The 10,796-nt window shown below is 39.7% G+C and overlaps 1 long non-coding RNA gene across 1 annotated transcript; it reads left to right on the forward strand.

The window, feature by feature from the left end:
- The first annotated feature begins 6,138 nt into the window (after positions 1-6,138).
- LOC123585032 lies at positions 6,139-10,558 on the forward strand. Its single transcript, XR_006705861.1, has 2 exons — positions 6,139-6,583; positions 7,047-10,558. It is a non-coding gene; the product is annotated as an uncharacterized LOC123585032 (long non-coding RNA).
- Positions 10,559-10,796: the final 238 nt, after the last annotated feature.

A 10,796-nucleotide genomic window follows, 5' to 3' on the forward strand; every position in this document is an offset into this window, starting at 1 on the left:
TATAAATAACATCTTAATTAATTTTTTATATCTACAATTTTCCCCATATTTGAGATTGTTTTCCTCAGCATGATTGTTAGCCACAAGGCTTTATTTATTCTAGCCTAGCCTTGTATGGCTTTTTATATAATACACTTATTTCCCTAAGTCTGTGATATTTGCTGAAAATATTTTGTTCATATGACCTTTTATACCCTTTTAAAAAACATAAAAGAACAATTTACATTTTATGGGAATTAGTTGTTACTAGGGAGTTTGAAAATATCATTTTTGCCAGGAGTCTTTCGTGGATATCTTAACACTTGCATATTAATTTACATCTTCATTATTCATTAATTCAATTACTCTATTTTTGGTACCTTTTAATAACTTATGTGATAGCATAGACTCTGGAATCAAAGAACTCTTTGCTTGAGACTCAAGTCTACTGTTTGCTAGACGTGCGCCTTCGGGAAATTTATTTCACTCCCAAGTGAAACCCAAGTTTTCAAGTTTCTAAATTAGATTACTGTTACCTAACAAATAGTTGTGAGGATTAGATGAGGTCCTGAATTTAAAAATGAGATATTATTAATAATACTTAATTCACATTTTCTAAATATATCTGTACTTTACAAACAAAGTTACTACCAAGTATTTGATGATTACGTGCCTTATATTAAGTGTTATGTAAGCTCTCTATGAAGTCAGTCAGACACAATCCCAGAACACACATTAACAATGAACAGAATGCAGACACTGAGTGACTTCAATTTCTGGTGATGTGAGGGAATAAAAGTATAAGCCAAGTGCATAGGGGCCCCCAATAAAGGTCATACAAAAAAATGAGATTCTTTGCTCCAGTAGGATGTTGTCTCCCTGAGTAACACAAAGGCTTTGGGTTTAGACCCTTTAGGAGATAGGGAATGACCACTGGACTGAAAGGAGGTAGGGTGTTTGGATGAAACTCTAACATAAAGTTAAGAATTCTTGGCTATCTCGTATCTTTTTTTTTTTTTTTTTTTCCAACGGTTACTTATTTTTGGGACAGGGAGAGACAGAGCATGAACGGGGGAGGGGCAGTGAGAGAGGGAGACACAGAATCGGAAACAGGCTCCAGGCTCTGAGCCATCAGCCCAGAGCCTGACGCGGGGCTCGAACTCACGGACCGCGAGATCGTGACCTGGCTGAAGTCGGACGCTTAACCGACTGTGCCACCCAGGCGCCCCGTCTTGTATCTTAATTCAAGGGTAGAGCAAGGAAATAAAGGGCAGCCACACAAGAAGATGACAGCTCTTCTTGGCCTGACCATGGATACAAGATAGGAAGAAATAAACTAGCCCATTATAACTAAGATTTGGGTAAGAACTTACACTACCTCCTTGATCTTTAAGATCCTGTACTGAAAATTGACATTAGAAAATTAAAAAATATTCCAAGCTGGAAACAACCTCTGAACATGAGGGCGAAACAAAAGGAAAATCAGCCTCCCGGAAAACATCCTCAAGCCAGGCCCATCTGAATGTGAGTTTACAATACATAATGACAACACACGAGGAAGCAATTCATCATGAGTGAGAATCATCAGACATAGTAAACAATTGAATTTGATCCTTAGGAACTTCAGCTAGAAGTTCAGATAGAAACCACGAAAGAAAACATTTTAAAATAATTGGAGACATAAAATGTGGAATTAAAACAAAAAGGGAACAAATGTCATAAAAAAAGCAAGCAAGTTTTCTCTGACATTTTATTATGAGAATTTTCAAACATAGAGAAAAGTTGAAAGGATTTTATAATGAACATCTAAATATCTAAACTGCTGTAAACATTTTGTTACATTTGCTTTAAAACATGTCTCATTTACCTATCCATCAATTCATCTTATTTCTGAATGCTTTCAATCGTGTTGCTGGTTGTCAGTACTGAATACCTAAACAATCCAGCATACATATTATTAACCATAGTTGTTAACTATATTGCAAAAAAAATGCATTAATCATATCCATTCTTGTAAATAGCATAACTATATTATAAGTGGAAATAGTTACAATTTCTTTTTTTTTTTTTTTTTTTCCAACGTTTATTTATTTTTGGGACAGAGAGAGACAGAGCATGAACGGGGGAGGGGCAGAGAGAGAGGGAGACACAGAATCGGAAACAGGCTCCAGGCTCTGAGCCATCAGCCCAGAGCCCGACGCGGGGCTCGAACTCACGGACCGCGAGATTGTGACCTGGCTGAAGTCGGACGCTTAACCAACTGCACCACCCAGGCGCCCCAGTTACAATTTCTTTTTGAAGTAAAATGTACATTCAATGGAATTAGTAAGTTTAAATGCATCATTTGTGTAATTTTGACAAATGCATACATCTGTGTAACTCAAACTCCTACCAAGATATAGAGTATTTCCTTTATTTCAAAGCTCTCCCAGTCAATCATATCTCACCTTGAACCTCAGTCCTAGAGGCAATCACTCTTCTGTTTTTACCCCATATATAAATTTTACTTATTCTAAAATATCATATATATGGAATCGTATGGTATGTATTCTTTAATGTGGATTGCTTTTATAACATTTTTGAGGCTCATTTATATTGTGTATATCATCATCATTCCATTGTATAAATATACCAAAATTTATTTATCTACTTTCCTATTGATGGGCATTGAGTTGTTTCCAGAGTAGCTAGTATGAGTAAAGCTAACATGAACATTCTTGTACAAGTCTTTTCGTGGATATAAATGTTCATTTCTTTGGGGTAAAAATGTAGGAGTAGAAGTGTTGGGTCATAGGACAAATGTTCTTTTGGTTTTATAAGAAACTTCCAGACCCTTCTGAAAGCACATTTCCCTAGAGTATGTGGAGATAGGATAATCTGAATGAAATGTTTAAAATATATCTAGTAGAAGTTCTAGAGAGATTGGAAAGAATTGGAAGAAGCAGCTTTTAATGTGTGATTTTTTGGTAAATTTCTGAACAATACAGATTTCCATATTCAGGAACCATAATGAATCTCAAGATAAAAACACTAAATCCACACACGGTCAAATCTAGTAAAAACGTATAGCCTCAAAGATAAAGAGAAACATTTTAAAAGCAAAGGAAAGAAACTGATGGATGAGTTAAAGGTAGTAATAAAAGAAACCTGTAGATAGTGAAATATTGTTACAAGCATTAAGATAAAGTAACAGTCACAGAATTTTGCACCAGCTAAACTTTTATTAAAAGATGAGTATGGACGGGCGCCTGGCTGGCTTGGTTGGTAGAGCAAGTGACTCTTGATCTCAGGGTTATAAGTTCAAGCCCCATGTTGGGTATAGAGACTACTTAAAAATAAAAATCTTAAAAAAGATGAGAATGAAATCAAGACAGTGAAGATGTTTTCAGTCTAAGAAACGTGAGGAAGAGGGAAAAGAGTAAGAGAGAGATGGGGAGACTCATGCTAAGGCATTACTAGAGAACATAATTTGAAGAAGGAAACTGGAATCAGAAGAAAGGAATAAGGAGCAAACAACTTGACAATTGAGGAAAGATAGTATAATACTTTATAGTATAATATCATAAATATCCGAATGGTTTATAGTGTGGACTCCTAACTCAAAACCACAGACTGGGTTTGAATCCTGTTTCTGTCACTTGGTAGCTATGTCATACAACTCAGTTTATTTCTCTGATGATCAGTTTCCTCACTTTAATGAAGACTCAGTGAATTCATAGTTTGGTGTTTAGAACAGTGTCCAGAACGTAGTTAATATATAAGTGTTAATTGGTAAGCAGAGAGAGAAGTTAAAATAATACAGTGATCAAGCTTGATCTACTGGTCACAGGTGGCATTCTAAATCAGCAGCGAAAAAAACAGACCATCAATGAATGATGCTGAGGCATTTTTAAGGGAAAAAAATGAAACCACATCACACATCATAGGCAAAAACCAATTTTAGGTACATTAGGATCTAAATGTGAAAAGCAAAACTTTAAACTTTAAGAAAAAATAGAATAATTTTATGGACTTGACGTTGGAAAGTCTTTTTTAAACAAGACACACACACACACACACAAAGATAAAGACAGTGATAAGATTTACCATATATAAACAAAAAATTCTGTCCATCAATACTGAAAAAAAAAACCCCAACACTGACAGAAGGTCTTTACAAAATACACAACCTCATGGATAATTGTCCAGAAAATATAAAGGATTCTTTCAAATCAGTAAGCAAGCAAAAATCAGATAGCTCCATCAAAAAGTTGGCTAAAGTTTCCACACAGGTTAGTCATGCACCAGGAAATGCAATTGACTAACAAATGGGTGAAAAGTTGCTCAAACTCGGTTTTTAAAGAAATGAAAATTAAAGTGACCATGAAATACAATTTCATCATTTTGAAAATAAATGTAAAGTTCCAGAATACAAAGGACTGGCAAGTAAGTGAAGCAGTGGGGAGTCCTACATGCCCCTAGTGCATATTTGGCAGTATCTGAGACTTACACATGCAACCAGAGAACTCACACAAGCCCAACCGGTCGTGAAAAATAAAGTCCTTTCCACAGTGGAAGAGTGAAATCCCGGAAACAATGGAAATATCCATCAGTAGAAGAGAAGTAGGCTGGTCGTTCCCATGGCTTGCAGTAACAGAAATATCTAAATATTCATCAACAGGTGAATTATTTAATTGTACTCATACAATATCTGGAGTTCCTTGCATCAGATATAAAAGAAGAAAGTTGGCTTGGAGGCAGTAACAGGTGGAGAATGCCAATACACTGAAAACAGGATGTAGGTGAAAACGGCTGTGACTCACTCTGGAGAGGTGGTTCGTACATGAGTGTAAGGGTCAAGGAGTATTGAGCTGTTATCAGTAAAGCTTGCATTATCTCACACTGAATCTATCCAATTCAGAGTGAACCCTTGCCTCTGTTCCCCGCCCCCCCCCAAAAAAAAAAAGAAAATGAATGAGACAGAAGTACCTGAATCATCATGGATTGATGTGCAAACCAAATGTTGAACAACAACAAAAAAAGCTAAGTGCAAATGTACATTTATAGCATTACCAGTTATACCAAGTTACTAACCTATGAAACTGCCTGATTATTTTACAAATGTGTATGTAGCTAAAATATAAGGATATGCATAATAAAGGTAAATATTAAGTTCAGGATAGTGATTGGCTTAGGGAAAGTTGGAGGAGGGTAGCAAGGGGGATCAGGGAGATATACTCGGGAGGGTTCAGCTGTACTTGTGAGTGGTACATTCATGGGTGGTTGTTACTTAGATTTCCTTTACTCTTCAAAAATCCCAAATATTTCATCATAAAGCATCAAAAGTCCCTTTCTCCTAAGTAGTTGCACAATAGTGTGGTCATTGCCGTAAACAGAGCTGTAGTGAGGAAGGAGGAAACCAGTGCTTAAAGCTCAGAAGGCGGCAGAAGTGAGAGGAAAGTGCAGCTGCCCTGCACGATGGGTGAGACTGGCCAGACAGAACATTCTAGAACAGCATCCAAAGTACCAGAAGCCTGACAATGCCTGCTGTCAGTGGAATTCCGCATCAGTAAGTCAGTGTGGCTGAGGCATGTGCCACGGGTTACAGCCATTTATATAGACACAAGGTCGTGGGGTGCTCAAGAAAGATTCTGGACTATCTGCTCCAACTCTGTCTCTGTCTCTTACACTTTCACATTGAATAACCATAATCTAATTATTTGATCTCTCTGTGCCTCTGTTTCCTCATGGGTGCAATGGGGCTACACAGACAACACTTAGTGTTCACTTCTGTTGTTGTTAGGATGGTGATAATCATTGACTCTCACCTCAATCCATCCTGCTTCCAAAGGCACCGAGATCCTATGGCCTTTGCCTTATTAGTATCATTCCCTTCCACTCCGTGTCAAGTCCTCAGTCTCAATTCATGTGCCTTGCTCCAAAACCAGGCTATCAGCCTCATTTCACATTGGAACGCTGTCAGAGGATGATTTCTGGTGACTACACAATCAGGGCGAGTCTTCAGCCTACCATAGCTGGCCTCCCCTCCCTGTTCCTGCTTATCTTTTTTTAAAAAATGTTTTATTTTTGAGAGAGAGGGAGAGAGTGGGGGGGGGAGGGGCAGAGAGAGGGAGACAGAGGATCTGAAGCAGGCTGTGCGCTGTCAGAGAGAGCCTGATGTGGGACTCAAACTCACAAACCACGAGATCATGACCTGAGCTGAAGATGGTGCTTAACCAGCTGAGCCACCCTGGTTGCCCCTGTTCTTGAGTGCTGTCCAGAATAAAACGTATTCATCCGACGACTCCATAATCTGTGTCCACATATCCTGTGCTTGTGCACCGCACAAAATCTGACAGGGAAAGAGAGTAGAAAATGAAAGTCTTTGTGTTGTGTTCATACGCTGCTTCACTAGATTGACGTCTCTCTCTCTTTTGTTTGGTACTTCTTCTTTCTAGGTTAGCGCACCTTTCTTGTCTCCATAGTAGGGGTTGACACTAAGAATTGATATCCCTTGTTTCCCTGCTCATCATTTTGATTCAGGAGGTAGAATGTGTATCAGCCATTAATGGCACTTTGTTCATCTCCTTCCATCGACGGTGTACAACCCTTCCTTGATTCTGAGGTAAGCTCATTGCTTGTCCTCAGTTTTTGGTGGTATTGTGGATTCGTGCCTCCTGTTAGTCAGTATGCTTTCTTGTATACGAAAAAGAAGTTGTATAAAGTCTTTAAAAAAATGAGTTCATTAGGCTGCATTCTAATCTGGGATTTCCATATTACGGCAGAAGTGATGCTGTGTAGTTCTATACCCAGCCCTTTAAGGTCTAAAAATTTCTGCTTCTTATTTATTTATTTATTTATTTATTTATTTATTTATTTATTTATCTATTTATTTTAGAGAGAGAGAGAGAGGGAGAGAGAGAACATGAGCAGGGGAGAGGGACAGAGGGAGAGAGAGAGAGAGAGAATCCCAAGCAGGGATTGATCCCATGATCCTGGGATCATGACTTGAACCAAAACCAGGAATCAGATGCTCAACAGACTGAGCCACCGAGGTGCCCCTAAAAATTTCTGCTTCTATTCTTCAGGGACCCAGCTGCCATGCTGTGAGGAAGCTCAGGCTATCTTTCTGGAGAGAGAGGCATCCTGAAGAAGCTATGGAGGGAGACAGAAGGAGGGCACAGAAGAAACACAGGTCACCCACAGAATCAAGTTCAGTCCTCATTTATTGTTTTAAGCCATTAAGTTTTGGGTGGAGATGTGTTACACAGCTATTGATAACTGAAACACTCAGATAGTTTGTGTTCTTCATTGTGATCTCTTCATTGCATTGCGATCTCTTCATTGAGAGACTATGAGATGATAAGAAACTATGTGTATAATTTTATGAGGACAGGCTTTCACTCCTACACCTAATGCTATTTTTATTCTACTTGTATATCTATCAGATTTTAACTCTATTCTGCCTCTAACAGGCTTATTCCCATACCTGAGCTTATTTTTAAACATATAAATCCCCAATTTTCAGTCTGAAATGATTTTGTTTTATGCCTACTTGGATTAGTGTGATCTTTTGGGGAAGATTTCTACTCAGAACAATTATATTGCTTATGATTTCTAGCCATGCGATGTTTTTAGAGGTATATTCAGAGGAGTGTGTTCACGGCATTTACTGGGGATAAAATTGTTAAGATCTAATGATGATCTCTTTAAAATATTTATTTGGTGAAACCTGAGGGTTTGGGGGACCAATATAATGGCAGAATAATTGCTAAGTCACTGTGAAGGCATTGCTCTATTTAACGTGTGCAATTTTGCACAAGCCAGGTGGAACTAATCAAAATACTGAAGGTAGGTTCTTGCTGTCAGCACTCTCCCAACATTTACCTAGCTGTTTACAAGGCCAGAAATATGACTTTATATATTGTGAGTGAATTGGATTTCTTAATAATAAACTGTAGTCGAAATTAAGCAATAATTCCTTCTAAAGAGAACTGTTAGTGATGTTTTCAGCTATCAAGTTCTTATTGCATCTGCCTCCAGTCCATCAGGGCTATGTTTTAAAATATTTTTTTAACATTTTATTTTTGAGAGAGAGAGAGAGCAGGGGAGGGGCAGAGAGAGAGGGAGACACAGAACCCGAAGCAGGCTCCAGGCTGTGAGCTGTCAGCACAGAGCCCCACACAGGGTTCGAACTCCCGACCCAGGAGATCCTGACCTAAACTGAAGCCTGACGCTTCACTGACTGAGCCACCCAGGTGCCCCCATCAGGGGCATTTTCACCCATTTTTGACACTTACCTGTTTGTCACAACAGAGTCCCTATGTGCATGTATCAGAGCCTCTATGTGAGGTGTGGTCTGGCTTCCTGTGACACCCCTTCTCAGTGTCTGCTTTGTCTGACCAAGAGTATCCCCCATATGGGTGCCTGGAGCTGGGGAGAGGTAACCCCACTGCTCTTTGTTGCCTGTCACCCTCTGCGGAGCTTTCTTCCAGATACTCAGTGCTTGCCCTGACCTCCTAAAGGCTTCCATTCAGATTCTCCCTCTCAGTCTGTTCTGTTCTAGAATATCGTTGGCCCTTCCACTCAGATTCCGTTGTCCTTTTTGATTCTCCTTCAGAACTTTGTTTCGCGATGGTGGACAGTACTCTGAGCTCATACCCTCACGCGAGATAACGTGTTAACCCAAATGAGTATCCCTGAGGATGGATTTTTTTAGGCCGCTGGAAAAATATTTTTAGACAAAAGTCTACCTTCATTCTCTTAAGCTAAAACCAAATCATTTGTGGTTTCATGAAGTAGAACTACCTTCACGTACAGACGGACTTATCTGGAGCGCCGAGAATTTCATTAGTTCTAAGACTCCGGAACATAGCGGTGATCCCAGAGGGGAGAGAAGAAGCTGAGCAACGGTGAGAAAATCTGTCAAAATCACCTTGTTTTTTCTTCTATATCAGGCAAAGAATCGCCTTCAGAACCGGGGATGTAGGTTCAGGTGTGTAACTACAGAGTAGATTTGCAGTGATCAGGCCCACATAAGAGCAGAGCCAAGTGGAAGGAAGACCGGGGAGACAGAAGAGGCACAGGAGGCCTGGCTCCTGGTGTGGGGGTCACATTGGGTTGCGGTTCAATGGCTACACAGTTCTATTCATGGTAGAGGCAGGGATCCCGTTGTATTAATAATGATTGCCCCACCTCCTCAAGAAAATGAGTTAGTTATTTACATGTGCTTTGTTCAAAAAGGTGACAACACGTAATACTTTTTAAAAAGGTTGACCCCCCCCCCAAAATTTGCTGATAAAAGAGGTAGAACTTGAATTATTTGGGAAAGTTACTTATTTAGAACAGGTCAGTCCTAAAAATGCAAGACGTTGTGCACACCTGCACACGCACAGCATACGCACACCGACCTGTATTCAAACAAAGAAAGGTAACTGCCGGATCTTGAGTCTTCCCTTTGGTCAGCTCCATTTTTCTTTCTATTCATTGATCTTTCACTTCCAATTCACAAAGTTTCTAGTGATTCTCTTGACCTTCTCTCTGTCACCAGTTTGTCCCTTTGCCTTGCCCTTCCCATCCTAGTGCCATGTGCAGGCCACCTGGCTGGGTCCTTGGCCACTGTCTGCCCAGATGTGTCGGTGGAAGGCATTATGATTCCATGTCATGCTTGCTTGATTCAATAGGGTAAGATGCACTCAGACCCCGTGGGTGCCATCCAGCTGGCCTGGGGGAGGCAGGGTGGGAGGGGCTGCCTTGGAGGAAGAGGCAGTGGAGAAAGACAGCAAGAGCCAGAGCTAAAGAAACCAGGCTAAGGCTTTAAGTAGCTTAAATGAACATGGGTATTTTTATTTCCTGGCTTTATTTTCCCTCTTCAGAAATAATAAATCTTCAGCATCACTGATGTTACCTAAGTTAAGGAGGTCAGAGGGAAGGTAAGAAATCTCATATTCACACTACTACATTTTTCTCTTCAACCACTGGTATAGGCATGTGCATTTAACAATGAACCATTGGGGAAATTGCTATGGTAATCTTAAACAAGAGAGTCATTATACAGAAATTATTGTGTATTTTTCTACAAACGACCACCTTGGTTTGAAACAGGCTGATTAGCTGAACTTAGTGATATATTTGTCCTTTGTATTATATCTCTGAGACCCTTAGGGAAGGAAAATGACATATTTTAATAGATCCTGAGTGTTTTGAATATAGTGCCATCACATCCCATGGCGGGGGCGGGACAAGGGGCTACACCTGCTGGGCTGGGAGCCCTCCACTCTTAGATATATTTATCAGTCCTCTCTGAGCATCTCCAGCTCAAGCTCAGTTCAAACCTACCAATTTCTTAGCCCCATGAAAAGGCAATTTTGTCTAAAACCTTGGAGTCTATAGATTTTGAAATTGAAAGAAAAGTCATGCCAAAGACTGCATTTTACTTAAACACTTTCTTAGACCCCAAGTTTCAAAACCAACTAAAGCTAGAAAAAGACTATGCTGTCTAGGACCTTTAACAGATATATTATTTTGCTTCCAAATAAAGAACAAATTGAATTTGAGTTTCTTAAGCCAATAGGTATTATTTCTTTTTAAAAACATTTAACAATATTTATTTATTTTTGTGAGAGAGAGAGAGAGCGAGTGGAGGAGGGGCAGAGAGAGAGGGAGACACAGAATCGGAAGCAGGCTCCAGGCTCTGAGCTGTCAGCACAGAGCCCAACGTGGGGCTCAAGCTCACAAACTGTGAGATCATGACCTGAGCTGAAGTCAGATACTTAACCGACTGAGCCACCCAGGCGCACAGGCATTATTTCTTATATTAGAACATTATAGCTATTAAC

The sequence above is a fragment of the Leopardus geoffroyi genome, chromosome C3 (genome assembly GCF_018350155.1).
Source record: "Leopardus geoffroyi isolate Oge1 chromosome C3, O.geoffroyi_Oge1_pat1.0, whole genome shotgun sequence".
NCBI classification, from domain to species: domain Eukaryota; kingdom Metazoa; phylum Chordata; class Mammalia; order Carnivora; family Felidae; genus Leopardus; species Leopardus geoffroyi.